General features: G+C 41.5%; 2 long non-coding RNA genes across 2 annotated transcripts in view; both read left to right on the forward strand.

The window, feature by feature from the left end:
• Positions 1-4148, forward strand: part of LOC118162942 — a 26019-nt gene extending 21871 nt beyond the window's left edge. Inside the window, exon 3 of the long non-coding RNA XR_004748726.1 lies at positions 4077-4148. This is a non-coding gene — a long non-coding RNA (uncharacterized LOC118162942). The remainder of the gene's footprint in view (positions 1-4076) is intronic.
• A 9664-nt stretch (positions 4149-13812) lies between these two features.
• On the forward strand, positions 13813-19620 carry LOC118162944. Its single transcript, XR_004748728.1, has 2 exons — positions 13813-18392; positions 19321-19620. It is a non-coding gene; the product is annotated as an uncharacterized LOC118162944 (long non-coding RNA).
• The last annotated feature ends 942 nt before the right edge of the window (positions 19621-20562 follow it).

The following is a 20562-nucleotide window of genomic DNA, read 5'->3' on the forward strand; positions in this document are numbered from 1 at the left end:
TCTTTCTTTCTCTCTCTCTCTCTCACACACACACACACACACACACTTTCTTCTCTTCTCTCCTCCCTCCCTCCCTCTCTTTCTTTTTAAATTTTCCCTCTTAAGGCTATATCTCTCCTAATACTGTGGGGCAGGAGAAGGAAGGAGAATAAATGAGGCAGTGTCTCAAATTGAAAATCTCTCCCGTAAATAAGTTTCACTCTCTTCTTTGTTTCAGCAGTAATGGAATTTAGTGGAATTATTTACGAGGTGCCTAGTTCACCTCAATATAACCACAGACATTATTTAGACAGCAGCATAATTGTGAATAGCATTTTCAGAGAAGTAAAGGTCACTGTCTCCAGCAAAGGGCTTCTCACCTAAATTAAGATGTGAGAAGGGAAGTTATCAGCCTTCAGCTGTTCACTAAGGGACTAGAAAAGTGAAGCCATATGTACAGATGCTTGCAACTTCTGCCTCTGGTTTCAAAGGAAAAGCTGGGGAAGGAAGTGCTTTTTAAAGACGGAACACCATGTGGCAAATTAAAGTAACCAGGGAGTGGAGATGCTGAGGCACTGGTATGGCACAGAGGCAATTCAGCATGCTGCCCACTGGTAGAGAGTGTGTGACTGCAGTGTAGGTAATCCTGAGCTGGCGAGACCCACTATTACCTTAGGACAAGCAAGCTCTTCTCACTCCTGAGCTGGATGCTAAGCCCAACTTTGCCAAAACTTAACCACACTGGTTTGTTTGCCCAGAGGTTCCGTTCAAAGAGCATTGTATGCCAATCTATTTTTCCTTAGCTGACATATATTTCCAAAGTGTATCCAGATCAACATCAGCACTTCCAGAAAGTTTATTTTCTTTGCTGAGTAATTGCTATTGCCTAGAATGGCATAATGATCCTTTATAGTTATTAGTTTATGAATCAATAGAATTAGGATTTCAAGGCCAAAATCTTTCCTGATTCACAGGCAACACAATCTCATTAAAACCAATATATTTCCACTGGGAATCTATCAGGAGCAGATTTGGCCTTGAGTTTTCATATTAAGTAGAAAGCAGCGCCTAGAGCAATGCCTCTTGGCAGAGTCTGGCATTCCATCAGAGAAACAGACAATTAGCAAATGATTATTATTCACAAACCTTGCGAAGAAGCCAAAAATTCTGATCTAATATGGTACAACGACCTCATTGGGAAAGATTTTTGCTGGACTGACAGTTCCAGCGGTCAGGCTGATTGTGCTGAGGCCATCTCCTGTTGACTTATCAGGGACAAATCCATCACAGGAGGGGGACTGAGTCTTAACTCATGGCAGCAAGAGGCACACAAGGGCTGGGTGCTGTGACATTGGGCACATGAAGATGCCCCTGAGACCAAATATTCCTCTATCATGGGGCCTATAGGGTGGGTCCTTCTGTTGAAGCATCTTCTTTTGTGACTGGCTGGCTCTGTTCCTCCACTAATGAAAGAGCTCCTTATGTAATATAAAGTGCAGACTAGACCCTAGAGGGGACTTAGGTATTGCAATGCTTGGCACAGTGACTAGTGCATATGCCTAGGTGGTGATTTCTGGACTACAGAGTTTGCTCCATGGGTTTGTCTATGCATTTTACACTGAATACTTCACTGATGAAGAAGCATGAATAATCCCTGAAGGAAAAGACTAGAACACAGGATTCCTCTGCCAAGTGAGTGATCTCACAGGCTGCAGAGCCAGGCTTATTTCTGCTTCCTTTACCTCACTTAAGAGTCTTGAATTCTCTTCCATGCAGTGGGCCAGCTTCAACAGGAAGCATGAATAAATATATCAGTTCCTAAATAACCTCTAGCCTGGAGGCTACAGGGATCTCTTCTCCTGAGAATAACTATGCCATGAAATCTAGGGTGAGGAGCACTTTTTTTCTGGTGGAGCTTGGTCTTCAAGCAGAGGCCAGGGTGCACTGCTCCAACACAGTCAAGGACCTTCTGGACTCCAGGGCTACATCAACACAAGTCCAAGAAGGAAGGCCAAGGTATGCACGCAGGCACTGGGACTTGATTCTCCACATCTGTCCTAGGTATGGTTTAGATGCAACCATGATGTTCTGGAGCCTGTTAGAGTTGGCGCATGGCCTCTTATGTGCTGCTTGTCTTCAAGAATACAGAGATCCTGAAGTATTTAATTACATGTACATCCAGTTTTGGTGTCAAAGGCATATGGGAAGATTAACACACTGAAAGCTTCCTGTTTCTAGGCTGTCAAAGCAACTTAATGGATCAGCTGACACCATAGAGCTGTTTTAGGTGCATACAGTCAAATGAGAAAAGATCCTATCAGTTATTGTGGAGGTTGATTGGATATAGTGGGATGACTGTTCCACAGCAGCCACAGTGCTGTCATATTTGTGCTAAATCACAGATTAAAACTCTGGCAAGAACTGGTGGCCTGATGTGGAACACTTATTTTCTCTAGAGGAGTTCCCAGAGGCACACCCCATGTACAATATTTGTTAACAGAAGTGTTTGGCCACTTGAGTGCAAGAAAACTTCAGGAACCTTTACCAATGCACAAATCTTGGGGAATGACCACAGGGCATTTAGAGCTAGACTGCCATGAGGTGGATGTGCAGGATATAAAGAGCTAATGGAGAAACCTGAATAACATTATGCAAATCAGGGTAGTTAAGGGGAAAGAGAGATGATGCTAACACAAACATAAAGCAGTGAAGGTCAGAACATTTGCACACAGCTCTCCTCCCTGAAGTCACTTGAGTTTCCCAAGGAAGTTAAAGGCAAAGAAACCACTCTGTTTGGTAGCTCAGTGACTTTCAAAGAGCATCATGGCTGAATCCCATTCCTTTAAAGTTCCACAGATACAACAGAAGACAGAGGCACTTTGAGGATGCTGCAAGTACGTGTCCAGAGAGAGTTAACTTAAAGTAAGACGCCTTGGCTTGCTGGCATATTGCTTTCCCTCTCTGGGTTTGTAGCTGAAAGCTAAGACAGAGGAAAGCAACAGTGTTTTTAACAACCAAGTCTGAAGACACTGTCCTAAAAATAATTTGATAGGAGTTGACTGGCAATTCTGCTAATGAAGAGAAGAGTGGTTATTAAGATTTTGACCCTCCATTTTCTGGATTAAGAAGGAATTTCTTTAGGTACAGAATTGGCGACATGTGTGGCCATGTTCTCTAATGGTTACAGCACAGCTTGTCATCACTGTGCTCTGTTCCTAGCTCATTATGAGCTTGTTACCTCTTAGTCTGTGCTCCATTTCCAGCATGGCCTTTCTGCTTTACTAACTGGCTGGGAATGTGGACACAGCCAGAGTCCCCCACACAAGCTGTCTGAGCCTCAGGGTATTCAATTATTAAGTGGAGAATGAGAAGCACTTGAAGTTTACTGATAAGAAACTCTACATAAATGCAAGTTATTAGCAATAACATGGAGACTGTCAAAACACTGACTGATGGAAGGCCTAGATCAGCTGTTTTGTGGCTGTCTGGTACTGTCTTTCTGAGTGTTTCCAGAACCAAGGGAAACTTAACAGGCTTGAGGATAAGCTTCCCTTTGCTACTCAGGGAACTTAGGGAGAAATTCAAAGGTATCCTGAAGCTTCTATCCTATTCTTTACAAAAGGTATTCATATCCTTCCTAATTACTGATCTATTCCCACAAGCATCTTAACTTCCTTTTCTAAATAACCATCGAGATCATTTATTATTGCAGTAAATAGAAGCTTAAACAATGACTACTGTCACTTTGTGCTAGGTGCAGTATAAAAATAGAATAGGAGGCAAACCTTTCTTGGAAAACATCAAGATCTTTACAGATTAAAATAAATTGTGGAAGGGGAACTACTGGGCAGGAGGATGAAGTGACTTGCCTAATTACAAAATCAGTCAGTTGCAGAGAAAAGAAAAGGACATGCAGATTCCTAGCCTTGGGTATCAAATATATTTTATCATTTAACATGTTTTGTTACTGCTATTCATTCTGATGAATGCAGTTTCTCTTCTTTCCCCGGAATGAGTGCACCTATACAATGTGCTAGCAATTCCACAATATTTTCTGCCTGAGAGGAAAAGACTGACTCTTCTTTCTTCCCCCTCAGGTTGTGCTGTGCAGCTGTGATACCAGATCTTTAATCATAGTGACAAGCACAGAGGCTCTATGCGAATGTAAGCAAATAGTGTTTGACATTTATATGAAGATGATAAAGACAAACATTTGGGGCTGTTTTGAGGGTGGATAATGTTTACATTATTAGTACAAGAATATACAAAGATTTAACCAACCAATTCTCCCAAGTCTGAGCTGACATACATTCAAAGATGGAGTGACCTTGCTGGCTAAATGGATGTTCCACAGGCTGTTTAATACATTAAACTAAAGAGCAACATCAGTCCTAACACCACTCATTGTATGACACACCTGCCTTTGTCCTCCTTTTTGCACGAGCTTTTCTAGCAGATCTTTTGTTAAGCTGGTATTTTTGTTTGTTAATTTCACCCATGTGATTTTGAATTGAGAAATGGAAAGGAATAGCTTATTAATAACTACAGCCTGGCAAATTTTAGGACATCTGTGGCCTGATCTACACTCTCTCGAAGCATCTTTCTGTTGACTTCAGCAGGGACTACTTTATCCTATTTATGCAGCATCTAACACAGTTGTGCACAGATCTCAGAGGAAATACGTAGGCACTCTTGTAATACAATAGCAACAATAAAACAAGAATAATAACCTCTCTGAATTAAATATATGTATAGCTATATGGGTACAGGTTGTCCAGCTGCTCTTTTTCTGTGGATGTTGCTGGTTGCTGCATTTCTATTTCTAGCCCAAATTTGAGGCACTCTAAAAGACTGCTTGCACAACTCTTTTTGATTCACCATGATTAAATGCCCCTCTCTCACCAGATTATCACCCTTTCTGCTTTGATATTTCTTTTGAGATATTTGCAGTGTATATTCCTGCATTTGTAATATTGTCCTCCAACAAGTGAACAGTGGAAAAGGCATGAAGATAAGGCTTACACAAAGATCTTAGTTTTGTGTTCTTGTATGTATGAAAGTACATTAACTTTAAGATAATTCAGTTCAGTGAAGTGACTCTATTATAGTTTGTAGGGATTGACTGGAATTCCCTGTAGATTTATTTTTGTTATCACAGAGAAAAGAGTTCAGTCATGAATCCTATGTCATCAGTTTTATGTCTAGAGATCCACCTGTTCTGCTCCACATAACTGCTTTGCTAAACTCTCTTTCTCAGAAGCTTATATATCATTTTGTGCAGAAACAGGACACATTACCTAGGATATAGTAGGATGCTATCAGATACTGGGTGTTTGGATCTGAGTTGTGTTGTAGGATCTTTCATCGGAAAGGATTTGCTTTTCCTCAGGGAGGTGGTAGAACAACTAAGTAGTTGGAAAAGCTTAAATCCCTTTTTGACAAAGCCAATGAAATAATGGATATTCATCTGAGGATATTATCATCTCCCTGTAGTATGTAAACAAATGAGCATTTATCATCATAGTCACACAGGCATGAACTAGCTGGTCTGTAGGAAACACTTGTGCTATTTATCATGCAAGTTTCCTTTCCAGTCAGACTTTTATACCTTCTTTCTGAATGCCCCACACAACTCAGAATGAAAAATAACTGCTGTGATAATGATTATGGTGTAACACATGGAGCAAAGTTTATTTATTTTTTTAAAGTTCACCTCTTGCTATGAGCAAGGTATTATTACTCATTGCTTGTGTCATGTCAGCACAACCAATGGGAAGGTTTTAATCTTGCATTTAACTGAGTTTTCCTTTTGCATTTAACTGTCTCAGCTCTTCCTCATTGCTCTGGAGCCCACTGATCAATAAATGCAGGTACATTCCTGAATGCACACCACATTATTGCTTCAACAAGCCCCTGGGAATGTGCCTGCATCTATGGAAATGTATCACCAGCTACAAGCAATACACCTGGTGTTTATTAGAGAAAGGGAGAAGGAAGAAAAGACAAATGCTGCTGTGCAGCCTTTCCCTTACTCACCCATGAAACTGTCACAAAATATAGGACCTCTGCTTTTACTCTTTTAATTTTATCACATAAACAGAGTTGTCTGCATTTCAAGCAGCTATGGGTTATCATCCAAGTCACTGCAATTCAGTCTGTACCAAAGTCTGGTCACCATGGTGTGTAAGCTAACTTGCAAAATCCATTCTAATGATGCAGACCAGCTCCATTGTTATAAACCCAGAATTGTTAGCCAAGAAAGTAAATCTACAATAATACAATGAATATACTATGTGACTCAGCAAAAACATGGAATCGGGCTTTCTGAAATATGTTCTAAATATTGTGTTGACTGCAATGATTGCATAGTAGAGTGAGAAACAGTGTACCAAGCTACAAGGCAACTTGATGGTTTAGATAAACACCTTGATACGCAGTTGAGGGCCATAGGGCAATGACTCACAGCCCAAAGTTGCAGCTGAGACTATGAGTTAATAGATTGAAGGACTGTAAAGAAATAAAAGCAAGTGAAGATATAAAGGCAGGCATTCAGTCTAAGATACTACTTATCACCCCTCACCTCCACCCCCCCAACCCCCCTCACCCCCTTTGCTGTTTTGAGGTGGTGCAGGTTGTCCTGTTCTCTTGTTCCTTAATGTGACAATGCTGTTCCACAGAGAGAAAAAACTGATAGAACTGGCCCTGGAAATTTTTAGATAATAGGAGTCTGACAATTAGCTCTGATTATACAGCTAGGTTTAAGATATTAGACCTTGTGAAAAAAGATGACCAAAACTATTGACTGGTATTTGAAGAATATTCTCTGGGAAAAAAGGGCATATTTGACCAAACTATTTGACCAAAACACAGGTAAGTTCAAGGAAAGTAACAAGTACAACTAAAGGTAGTCCACTAAATATACCTTTCTGCTACGGCTCTATGACTAAAGGATACTCTTCCAAGGTTAAAATTTAGTTTTTTTTTTTTTTTTTTTTTTTTTGTTGTTGTTGTTGTTGTTGTTGTTTTTTGTTTTTTAGATCACTGACCCAAAATAATTGCAATGTCTCTAAAGTAACTGTTAGAAACTATTACAGTAGATAACTTAGGGAAACTTTATTTCACAGATCAATGTCCCAATAAAATCAAACAACTCCTTTCTGAGGTGTCATACTTTATTGTATCAAGTCCCTACTTAATGTAGTTTTAGTTGCTGTGTCATTGATCCAATTGATTGGAATGTCTCATGTTTTTAATGTACCCTAGATCTTTGCAGGGGAAGGATATCTGCCTAAATACTGGAATATACAGTAAAGAGCAATTCTAGTTAATCTGGAAAGAGCTTCCCTAAAGCAAGGAAGAACTTGCAGTGGCATTGGCTTTAACTTGTATTGTCATCTAGCTTCTGTCAGAAAAAAAAAAAAGACAGTTGGAAAAGTGGCCTAAAGCTTTTACCCATGTATCTTCTGTGTTTATATTGGATGCAGCTGGAGTGGCAGGAGGATGTAGTGAGATGTTTATAACCAACTTCTTCACTATATTGTTTCAGATATTCTAACTGTGGATTAGTCAGCGAAAGTAAAATCCTTGGAGGCTTTTGGATGCTCTGAATTTCATTGACTTACTGTTATTGTGTACACCTGCAGAACTTCAGAAACAGATGAAAATTCTAGGAAAAATGGTTCCATCAGTCCACTGCTGTAAAAATAAAAAAGATAAAAAGAAAAAAAAATGCTAGATACATGTAGACAGTGTCTTGTATTACTCTTAACAGAAGGAATTATTTGAATTGTTAAACAGTTGTATGTTTGGAGGTGGTTATAACCTAGCTTGGATTTAGTTATAAGAATATAGAGACATCTAGGAAACACTTATGATGTGACTCATCTTACTTTATTTAAGCCATCTGCAAGTTCGACATCTAGTTTGTTAGTCATCTAGACTCTCTACAGGTTTTCAGACAAGAACCTCTCTCTAGATGTGTTCATTTTGTCTACATGGAAGACAGAGAGCTTACACATCCAGCTTTTAGCCTTCGTTCAGAAGTGAATGATAGATTTTAATAACTCAAACTAGAGAGATGCTCCCACAGACTGATAGAAGCATACTGAATTTAAAAGAGTTTATTTCCTGTTCTGGGGTGGAAGAGGATTGGGTGAGGCACAATAATTGTGTTTAAGCATGATGTATAAAAAATCTTTCAAATACAGGCAAGCCAGAATATTAGAAGAAGAGTTTTATTTTATTTTATTTTATTTTATTTTATTTTATTTTATTTTATTTTATTTTATTTTATTTTTTTTACAGATGTGTTGTCTACATAATTAAAATCTTTAGAAGTTTATATAATAGATTTTTAGATTTTGAATTTTGTAGTTAATTGGCCACATTTCCATCAGCAATTTGAGGGGGCAAATTTATGCTAAACAGAATGCTTCCAAGATTCTTGAGACTGCCATCACTTTTGGTATGTAAAACTTTTATTAATAAAAATACTTTCTTCTCAATAGCAGCAGAAGGTTATAAAAGCAAAAACTAGCAAAATCTGTATGCTCTAGGAACAGCCCTCTGCTGACAGATGCATTTTTTTTCAGGTAACAAACAAAACATGAAATAAAGTCAACTGCCTGTATTAATTACTTGGCTAGCTCCATCAATGTTCATGATAACAGTGAGAGAAAACACGGTGGGATAGCAGGTTCTTCTTTGACGTAATTAATAATCTGTGGGGAAAAATAACTTTTTCTCCATATAACATTTTTCTCATCTTCCCAGCACTTACAAAGATAATGAGTTACACAGGATAGGCAGAACCTGTTCAGGCCCATACCCCTCCTAGTAACCCAAGCAGAAAGTTAACAGGAGCATAGAACAGCTTGAACAATGATCTTGTTCCTGAAATACATCAGCCACTCTTAGCTGACGATCAGAAACTTGTACTCAGCAGAAACTTTTATGCTCTAAAATGTTCCCAGGAAGAATAGGGCTTAAAAGCCTAATTCTGAAATTCTGAGCGATATGACTCTATGACATACTTTTCCTGGAGGAAAAATAATAATAATAATAATAATAAAGAAATAGAGAAAACCTTGGGAGGTTGATTTGGCTGACATTCTGAAGCCTACTCAGCTGCCAGACTTGGTTGTTACTCAACTGATATTTCAGCAAGAATTATATTTATTATATGTATAGTGGATGAAGGCAATGACTCTTGGACTAGATCAGACCAGGATTAAAAAAGAGGCATTGGCATTCAGATGGCTCTGAAATAGTTCACACAAGACAGTTTTTACCTTTTTTCAGTTTGTTTATGCAATTTTGTTAGCTAATTTTTTTCTCCAATGAAGAAATCCAAGAGACAATAGAGCCAGGAATACAACAGGCACTACGGAGACATGTGGAAGAACGCTATGAGAAAGGAAAATCACACATTACTGGAAAAGCAACTGCTGGGCTTTTTTCTTTACAGGTTTTGGAGGGACAGCAAAGAAAAGCATTAAAGGTTTAAACTGACGATTGTTTAGTCCGTTAGTCCTGTGGGTTAGCTTTATTCCATGTTTTTATCTGAACAGTAAAGCTAACCCATAGATGATACTCTACTTCAGGGCAGAAGCTGACTGCTTTGTGAAAGATGTGACCTACCACATCAGTTGTGTTTGGAGCTTTTTAGTAAACACGGTAACAATAATAATATTGACATAGCCAATGCCAAATTACTTTCCTAAAGCTGTGGCATTTTGAAAGGTTCTAGACAAATTTAAAACAAATTCTAATAGATCTTTCAATTATTTCAGATTTAGAACTGTGAAGTCTTATTCTTATATTTTCTGGCTTTTGTGATAACTTCAAGACCAACAAAGTGAATTTATTTCTCTTTATTATTTATATATTTTTAATGACATTTATGATTCTTACTGTGTTCACAAGACACCAGGTTCTATGCTTTTAAGTAAAATGCCTGTATCTTATCATGAAATAGTAGTTTCATGATACTGGCAATTATGTGTTGGAGTATCTGAAGATTATGACTCCTCTCCTTCCAATTACTGTATACAAATGTATGTTGCAAAGAGGAAGTGTTGACTGCTTCTAAATACCAACATGCATTGAATGCTTTGATTTTGTGTCAGCCTTAAAGGCAAGATCCACTCACTACTGTATATAACATTTAATCAAGTACAAATGGGTTCATGCTATTCCTTCTTCCTCGCTCTCTCTTTGCGTTATGCCTTGGGGAAACTTCCCCTCCTCTGCAAGAATATTAAAGTAAATATATATTCTCATATTTCAGAGAACAGTAATTACAGAATAGAGAGATCAAATTTCCACAGCTTGTAATTTTCATTACTTCATCCCTTGCTCAGTGATGTGAACAGACAAGCTCCAAAAAACAGCTGAAGCCTAGTGTGGAGGGTTGATTTTACCACGAGAAGAGGAGGGGGGATTAAGTGGGGTGGAAAGGGCTTGCAAACAGCTTCAGATGCACAGAAGAGGAGGGGAGAGGCAGAGGGAGGGATGTAGCAGAGGGAGGTGATTTTTCACATAAACCCAGAGAATTAACTTCTCTTTTGATCACCAGGCCCTTCAGTAGCCCAGTTAAACTGGTTAGAGGAGAAAAAAATAATGTTGAAGCAGCACCCTTCCTTTGCTGTTCTGAGGTGGTGCAGGTTGTCCTGTTCTCTTGTTCCTTAATGCGACAATGCTGTTCCACAGAGAGAAAAAACTGATAGAACTGGCCCTGGAAATTTTTAGATAAATGCATTTGAGAATGAGCAGAATTATAGGAGAATCATCACCCATCTGTAAGCTGCTGAAATCCCACAGCCTGCACTCTTCTTTTTGAATTCAGTGGGGTTAGATGTCTCCATTTATTACTGTGAATGTGCTCAAGGTTCAGATGGCGAGGAGACATTTAAGCTGTTGTTTTTTCATTTGCATCAACATTGATGGTGAAGAAAAATGATCCCCCCAGATCTCTGCTTGTTTCAAGGCATTACTCACTTTCTTCCTTAAAGCCCTGCTCTGCTCAGAGTGGGGAGGCCAGGACAGATATGACAACTGCTGTAGGATGAGTGTAATTTAGTCACCGTGAACATACTCCTCCTGTGGCCTCAATCTTCCTCTCTCATTTGGGAGCCCTAAGGGTCAATGGGTTGTGTTGTATGGAAAGCTCTACAATCCTTGTGTAGAAGTACAGTATTGGCAGGAGAGTAGCAGGGCTCTTATCAAAAAAAGGATTAACCATAATTCCATTTAGCTGAAAATTCTCCATATGAAGCTGCATCGCATTTTGAAATGCCTGTGAGTCCTTAGTCCTAGACCTCAAAACCTCTCATCACCAGGCACTGAAAAGCAAAGGAAAATAGAAATCAAAAAGACAGTTGCAGACTAGAGCTCAGTGAGTCCTTTAACCCAGGGAAACCCAGTGTTTGGACAACTGAGTCCTTCAGAGGAGGCAGTCAAGGTTCCTTCCTGCTGAAGGGTTTGAAAAATAAGGTACAATTTCCTGAACTGTGGAGCATTCCTCCTGCATACAGCTATATGATACCCATCTGGAATTTGGAATGAGTGCAGCTTGCCTCCGGCAAATTCCACTCCATGAAATACCAGCAGGCCCACAGAGCACCCAATGGCCCCAAATGCCCTTGTCCCATCCTCCCCTTTTGCCCCTCAATCCTCTTCCTTTCCTTTGGGTTGTACTGGGTTTATTACTCAGTAGGTTAGTTAGTCTGGGCCTGGGTTTGAGTTTTTTGCTCTTGCTAGGTGAGGAACGCCCTGTATTCATCCCCAATCTACACACAAGTGCCCAGCTGTGCAGGATGGGAGCAACCAGCATCTCTGGTGTATCAGCTGGAGTTTGCAGTTATGGCTTGTCACTCTCTCTGCGTTCAATCTTGCTAGTACACAAAGCATTTAGAGTTCACAGATGGGGAAATAAAGGCCTTTCCATTGGTCATACAAAATCCCTGACATCAGTTACTGATGCTTTGTTTTGTTTTGTTTTGTTTTGCTTTGCTTTGTTTTTGTCTTGGCCATCAGGAATGAGTGTTTTCATGTGTATATACAATTACAGATAAAGTCAACAGCCTTTGTGTCATGCAGGACTGTCAGGCCTCTTGTGCTAAATGCAACACCTGATCTGTTTGACTCTTGCCTCATACTTCCTCACAGATAAGACAATACCTCATGTATTCCCAGAGGGGAATATGACATTTCCTCCTATGTCACACTCAGTTGAACAGCAAGTTGGATCATGAATTTGGATATAGCCCTAGGTGCTGAGCTGTTTTGCTGGATGTCTGCTATTTTGAAAGTCCCTGTACTTAAGAGCCCTGTTTCAAGACACTATTCTGTACTGCACTGAGAGCTGCTGTGTAAGCCAATGTAGCACACGCATCCTGTAGGTGACCTGACACTGTGTGTCTTGGATAGGGCTTGTTTCCTGCCTTGACACATCCTCTTGCCTCTTGATGCTGGCACTGCTTGTAGTACAATTACTTGGTGACCTGGATTCAGGAAGGAACCTCTATGAAAATAAAACAGATAGGAACACCTAAGGGACAAAGTGAAGAGGGGGAGGGACAACGTGCAGGACTGAGTGGTAGAGAGCATGATGGGGCGGGGATACCTGAGCTGGAAGCATCATCCCAAATGCTGGGGTGTATGTGATAGCATGGTGTCAAGTACTGGCAAGTTTGTCCCATATAGTGACCTCCATTCTGCAGATGTGTAAAGGAAAGAGTGGTTGTAAATGAGTGTTTGAGCATTTACAGAATGAGCATTTACAGAGTCCCAGAATGGCTGAGACTGGCAGGGCCCTCGGGAGGTCACCTGGTCCCACCCCAGCTCAAGCAGGGACACCCAGAGCAGGGTGCCCAGCATCATGCCCAGGCTGATTTTGAAGATCTCCAAAGGAGGGAGATTCCACTCTCTTTTCTAAGAGATTCCAACCTGTGCCAGGCTGTGATTTCCTGGGGATTTTATTTAAATGCACTGTCTTATCTTGTATGTGACCTCCGCAGCCAAGCTGCTAAACTCTTGGTAATTTGAGGGAATAAACAGAAAACGAAAGTTAAACCTGGGTACCATGAGTGGCATCATTTAGAAAACTTTAAAAACTCTTAACGATCTTTTAAAATACAGTTTTTGTCTATCCCTGGTAAAAATGAGAAAAAGTGGGAAAAGGAAACAGAAAAAGAAAGAGATACAGAGCAGGAAAGACATGCCCTCCTCTCCTTTCTGTGAACACTTTTGCTGGGTGGCTGAGGAGGGGGGGTCGTGGGGTACCGTGAGCGACAGGGGCTGAAAGAGCAGGGGGACAGATAACCCGGGGGGCAGCGGACCTCAGCACGGCCCTCTCGGGGGCCGGTGGCGAACCATTTCTGCTCCTCTCCTTCCCCAAGAGCATCCTGCATCACCCGAGGACAGGGAAGGGCAGAGCGGGATGCCAGGATCTCCCCATCTTCGGGGCTGGTGTCCGGCAGCCGCTGGATGGCAGCATGTCCCCGCCGAGGGACCGCCGGGCCACCCTCCCTGCTCCTTCCTACCCACAGCCAGCCAGGAGGGAGGGGTGAGGGGAATAAATAAAAGAGACAAAAGTTAATTTTTTCCTTTGCCAAAGTCCTCCTTAAAAGCAGGAGGAAAAGATAATTGCTCTAGATTTCAAGTGCTGCTCGGTGTTAAATGTCGTGAAACAAAAGAGCAAACACACATAGCTGGATTTTTTTTAGGCAGGGTATCCCCAAAGCACTGACTTGGGTCTCTTGTGGCTGCCTCCCTCTCAACCTCAGCCCCCAGCCATGTGTTTGTTTGGGGGGTCCTGACAAATGACCCCCTCTGCTGTGGCAGGCAGGGTTGAGAAAGCATGGTTTCTCTCCCAGATTTTGCTATGGAGCTGAGAGCCACAGTTTCTCCTAAGGAAATACATCCTGGTTGTAGGAATCCATCAGACCCAAGTCTGCTTTACATGCTTGGGGCAAGAAAGAAGGAAGAGGACACACAGGCCTTTCTATAACCTTTCCTCTTCCCCTTACTCTCGGGCAGCCTGGGGCTGTCCAGATCGCAGCAGCTTTGAGATGAGATTAGCCAGAGCACTGCGGGCTGCAGCTGCAGCTTCCTCCACCCCCAGCCTGCCTCCAGGCTTTCCCAGACCAACAGGGGCTAGGAGCAAAACTGCCCAACATCAGCTCTATCTGGGGTCACTGCATCCTGCCCTGTACTAGGCAGGGCCCCCAGCCCCTTCTCCTCGCTGCTACTGTCACCTCTTGCTCACCGGTGACTGCAGCTCAACCTGTCCTCCCAGACCACACAGCAAACCTGCCTTGCTGCAGGCTGACAGCAGCAGCCAGAAGGGCTTGGATATATTTATCCTGACCTTCCCCTTTAGGCAGGCATTGAGAGGGTCACATACTCTTCCTTGCTTGTGCCCTTGCTGTGGCCATCTTCTGTTTCTGTCCCCTCAGCTAGGTCACCTTATGTTGCCAAAGTGGCAGAAAAGGGCTTTAGTGCAGTTTGAAATCCAACCCAAATTGTCCTGCAATTACCATTTGTGCTTGTAACAACATGAGGGAATGCACTTCTTTGCCCCCAGGCAGTCGTCCAGCCTGCCCCTTGCTTCCTCATCTGCTGCCACCTTACAGTCCATCAGAAGTGGCTGCCAAAAGCAGGATCACACAGGAGCCGTCCTGAATTCCCCCTTGAACTCTGAGGGCTTGGGGGCTGTGTCCTATGGCAGCTGTTTGGATCCAAGGTCATTAAACTAAATTAACTGCAGTCTCAGAGGGCAGAACTAGGTGGGACGGGAGCAGTGAATCCCCCTGTGTGCTGCAGTATTGATACCTCACTGCGGTCAAATCATCTGATCCACATGGTTGCCTTTTTGCTTGCTGCACAGACTGAATGCCCATGTGAATATCTATGTCCTGCATGACTCAGGAGGTCAAATCTGGTGGCTTGGAGTCATTCCTCTGGCCCTAGATTTGCACAGTGTTTGGGATGTGATTCTCAGCCAAATGAGCCTGGAGGGCCTCACACACTTAGCTTCACCTGTAATGCTTGTGTCTCGTGCAGGCAGAGATGGAGTTGACAAAACTGGCAAAAAGTTGGTGTAAATGAAGTAGGATAAGTAGCAGCACACATGAAAAAGCCTATTGTCACCTCCAGCAACTAAATGCAGACCCTGCCTTTGACACACAGGGTAATGCTATCTGTAGTCAGATCACAGGGAAAGGCTCACTGAAGGATGGGTGCCCACCCAGGGTTGTGGGGTGGTGGAATAAATCACCACCACACATGCACTGGAGGAGCACTGGGTCAGTGAGCAGGGCCACAGCCAGGACAGCTGACCCCATCGCTGAGATGGAGAAGACAAGATAGCCCACATGATGGGCCAACCAGGTCCAGAAGAAGGAGAGAGGCTGTGCTGTAAATGCAGGAGAGGCAGACAGAGATGCCAGGAGGCAGCAGTAGCTGTTGGAGAGGATTTGGCTGTATGAATCTCGCTCTCGGTACATGAGTTTTGGCAGGTCTTGTAGGAGAGCTGGATGCTGCCTGTATGTGTCCATATCTGAGGACAGTGGTTGGCTCTAGTGAAAATCTTCCGGGGTGTGGCTCAAATGTTCTTCTCCCATAAAAATGGAAACACACAGAGAAATGCTTTATCTGGGTGCTCTGTTTTTCTTTTTGTCCCCAAATGCCAGAAGTAGCCTCAAGGGATAGTGAAAACTGAAAGGAAAATGTTGCAGCTTTTTTAAAAGTACCAGCTGCATTTTGGAATGGCAGCTAAAATCTGATTAGTGCACACACCCGGGAGTGTAAGGTACCTGTGTGCTTGTTATAAAAAGCAGCTATAAAATCATGGAAGAGCGAACAGAGGAACAGAGGGAGTGTGTTAGACTCGAAGACTGCAAGCTCCAACACGCTCCCAGCCCAGCCAGGCAGCTTGCTGAACAAGGGATATTCAGAGTTTCGGTCTTCTCAGCACCCTCCTTGCAGTTGTTTCAAATGAAAGACTTGTCATGATTTTTAAGCTGTGAGACATTTGCTATTTATGGAGGCTCCCTCTCCCTCTTTCTTGACCTGTCATAGCCTTATAAAGTGCCAGCCTCAGCACAAAGTGGACTGTTTTATCCTGTGGCCCTGCCCCACTGCGCCTGCTGGGTTGGTTGTCTGAATTATAAATAGCTCTCCAAGAAAGGTATAACAGATAGCATTTGACATCTGCACCCCCAAAATCTCTTGCTATTAAAATTTCTAAAATTTTGACTGAAGAGCCTGCTGAAGTCTCCTATCCTCGGCTCTGTGTTCTTAGGGGATGAGTAACTGGAAATCAGAGCTGAGAGTTGCTGCAGGTTTTTACTGTAGCAGCAGGTAAGTTAATGAGCATTAAAAGAAAGAGTCTTGAAGGGAGAAAAATGGGCCTGGGTTTCACTGTGTATGGCTGTTAATGCCAACTATCAACTACTGATTTTAACCGTAATGATCTAATGCTGTACTGCTTCAACTCAAGCATCAAAAGCTGGTTGTATTGATATTGTCACCCAATTTCTCTGATCCCTCTCTCATGCTCACCAGCTCAGCATCCCTCAAACCCAAGTCTTACAAGAATGTAGTTGCTACTGCTTCAGTCTGGTTGAGGTTCAGATTTCAGAGCAAGAAACGCCTTAAGTGAGAAAGAACCAACTTTTGAAGCATTTAAATTTTGGTTATGACTTTTCACTGCTGATCTTTAGAAAGAAATGTTCAGTTCCATACATACAAAGGCAGATTTTAGGTGATTTCCTAGGTCAAAATTGAGGCATGTATGAAGTTTTAGAGGCTTCCAGGTGAATAAGAGCTGAACCAAAGGTGTGAATTGCAGTATGTGAATTAGATCCCCAGGTAGGATCCAGGCATGTCCATCCTTTGGTTTTTGTGGAGCAGAGCTACCTGCTACTAACAAGGGCAGCAACAAGGATGAGAGCAAGAGCAAAACAGTGATCCTTGTGTCTTCTTTAGTTATTTTTATTTTTAATATATCCATATTAAATCTGTTATCATGCAAAAGGAAGATTTTTTGATATTTCCACTGATGTCAGCTGAGCAGGGGATAAATGTTGATTTAGAAGAGAAACCAGGCAAAAATCCAGCCTCTAATTTTTTTTTTTATTATTTTTTTTTTTTTTGTCCTATTTGGAAAAGAAACAAAACACAAATTACTGATGTCAAAAATAACTACATCCTCTTGAAACCTCAGCACAGCGTACTCAGTTAAATTCCCCCAGGTATAATACATTAAAGTGCACACTGATTTGCTTATCAAAACAAAGAATGAGTATGCACACGCCAGGGGTGGAGTGCCGAGTGGTGAAGGTGCCTTGCTATGGAGTGGAAACTCCGTGTTTGAGTCTTGCAGCAGACTCATGCCAAAGGCCACTCTCTTCTTCTCTCCAGCTGTTTCTGGTCCTGCAGGCTAGGAAAGTTCAAACAAGCCAAGCTCTTTGTTAGTCACATAGATCCTGAGTCCTTCTGAGGCACATTAATATTTCTCACTTGCATGGTGCATAGGCTTGGGATGGACCTTTTTTATGGAGCCTATGCTAACACGAATACAATGGCTTTGAGTTGCCTCCCTCCTGCCCATACAGTAAAGTCTGTTCTACTTGCGTTTAGCACACATTGATTTCAAGACCTGTCTCTTACTTGACACAGAATTGCTCTATAGTCACATATCTCCCATTTTTTAGTTCATTTCCTCTGCTTCTGCTCCTGTCCTGACCCTGGCAAAGCACAGGTCAGGCACAGTGCTCTGAACAGCCATTAAGGAAGAAATCCCTGGAAGTTTAAAACGGTGTCAGGAATAAAAAATAGATACAGTGCTCACTGCTTGCCCCCTTTTTTTTCTCCCTAATCTCTGTTGGATTTCTGTGTGTGCAGTGCTTGCAACATAGGCCATTCAATTCACTATAATGGGTGGGATGAGGCTGCTCCATTGTACCCTTTTCTGTGTAATTAAATTTTACAGGATGAAATATAATGATGCGTATAGTGATTCCTTATGCACAGGCCTGGACCATTGGCTCTCACCATTCACTACAGACTCTGATAGTTCATTCTGAGCACTGATAATCCAAGGAGGTGCTGCTCTAACAATCCCCACTTTCTATTTCACCACTGACCCAGTTTGGTAATTACAACACTGCAGAGTCTCTCTTGGGTTTGGCAATGGATGTCATATGCTTGAGTGATGAGTAGCCCCAGCTGTTGTGTTTCACTTTATTTATTTAACGTGAACTCATGTGAATTCAATAACATTTAATCTACCGAGCACTGAATGAATCATGCAGAACAGTTTGTAAAAATCCTGGATATAGCTTCAGAGTACGCAAGCTATTTTCCTGGAAGAAGTTGCGTAGAATTTCATTAGCTGCATGAATCTGGTAGGAAGCTCCTCATGTATGATATATTGTTTCTCTGGGATTTTTAATGTGTTGTGAAAGTCTGCTGATGCAATGTTCGTCCTTTAATTTGACATTATACAAAAAAATAAAAGAAGAAAGTTATTTTTATCCTGAATGGGTTTATTTTGAAAATATCACCAACAAAGCCAGATGATTTGATGTTGCTAAACACTGCTGTTGGTATGCTCTGACATCAGAGCCTATATATTCAGCCTTTGCAGGACAAGTTACAGATGCCCTGAAAGGATCCTTTGGAGGAGGGAGATGGGTAATGGAAAAATATCTCATCCTCCACAACGTGAGTTTGCCTTAATAGAGACCATGGAGAACTCAGAGTGAGAAAGAATAACAGGATTATTCAAAGAATTCCATGTCTTGGGACAGGACATGATGTATTAGATGGTGGTCCATTTCCTACACTGTGCTGTAGATGTTCAGCAGTGACCACCCACAGTAAAAGCCATTATGTTTGTCTTTGCTGATGATTCAGGGTTCAGGGCTTTTGTTAATTTATCTTCTATTATATCTCTGACCATTTTTTATTTTATTATTATTTTTTTAATTGTAAAGTCATACCTCTCAGAGATACACCTTCCTCTTTAGAAGATGGGAAGAGGACAAATCTTAAATGTTTGTCTGTCAAGTCCTTGCTCAGAAAGACTTCCTAGATTCTGTACTTCCTAACAGTCAGACCAAATAGCCAAGACTGTTTTTCATCATCATCAAAGCTGTAGAGAACCAGAAGCTCCCTTTCAAATGGGAGCACTGGCACAATTATCCTTTCCCCTCTGCTTCCTCCTTGGGACCTGTGACAAAACCGAGCTGTCTGATGTCAAAGCAGGATTTGAAGATCCAGTGTAGGGTGACAATGTTTTGGCTGGGTCATGATGTGGGTCATCTTTTCCAGATTGCTTCAGACATTTGAACTAATGAAACCCAGGCTGAGATGGGAGTCAGGACTGAGTTATTTCTGGGAAGCCCTGTGCTGGAAGCCACTTTTCCCACTGACGCACCATGAATTGCTCCAGAGAAGCAACTGAAAGGTGGCTGTTGGTTTTGGAAGCTGCCAGATACTCTCCCTTTTGAAGACAAGTTTGAGGAACTAATTTTCCTATAATCAACATTGAGGTTATTGGCCAGTTTATCGCTTGGCTTCATGGCACCTGGGTAGATGCTTCAGGGTTTAGATGGTGCAAATTTTGCCATTTCAGAACAAAACTCTTTTCACTTATTTTTAGAAGTGGCAGAGATTGAATCAATTCCTACCTAAGTAACAAGGGGTGTTTTCCCAATGAAAATACTTTTTAAATAGCCAAGGAACGTAGACAGAATAGTAAGGAACAAAGCATGTCTGCAAGGTACCAGACTGGAAAGCTGTCACATTAGTGCTAGCTACTATCTCAGCTTTCAAACAGCTTCTATCATAAATGTTTAATTTAGTTTTTTCTTCGATTACATTCTTGCATGGATAGACAAGGAAAAAATGTCAGACTTGCAACGTATTTTGACGTGCTAATTTCCATGGGATCAAAATCTTTCAGGAGGCCTCTCTGGAGCAAGTGTCTTCAGCAACTAACTGAACTGATGAGCTGTTAAAGAATTTATGATTTCATGAAGCTATTTTTTGAGGCTGGCTTTTGATATTTTATTGGGATCTCTAATGTATTGTTTTTGTTCCAAATACCCTTAGGTTCAAAGGCAGATACATCTAAAATTTTTAAATGATATTTCAAAATACCTTCTAATATTTTTCCCTTATCTTTTTAGAGATATTGCCTCCTTGTCATGTTGATGAGAAAACAAAAAGCACAGAGAAAACAACTGATTTCTCAAATGGGAATGGGAAGTCAATAACATGATAAGATACAGAACACCAACCATGCTTTAAGTAAAATTTCTCTGTCCATACCAGGCTTCTCTAGAAAATGTAGAGGCTCTCATGACTTTTGAATGTGCAACACTTCTTCCATTCTCTGCATTGAAAGATATGGGATATATATATGTATATAATGACTTGTATTTTCCAAACACCTATCTGCAATTTGCACTGCTTATCCAGGTTATGATCTGTCACAGAGGGAGGTGATAACTAGGTAGCACCGAAAGCAACCAGCTCTGTAGTAGTGAATGGCTCATCCCATACGATGTC

This window comes from Oxyura jamaicensis, chromosome 2 (assembly GCF_011077185.1).
Source record: "Oxyura jamaicensis isolate SHBP4307 breed ruddy duck chromosome 2, BPBGC_Ojam_1.0, whole genome shotgun sequence".
Classification (NCBI taxonomy): domain Eukaryota; kingdom Metazoa; phylum Chordata; class Aves; order Anseriformes; family Anatidae; genus Oxyura; species Oxyura jamaicensis.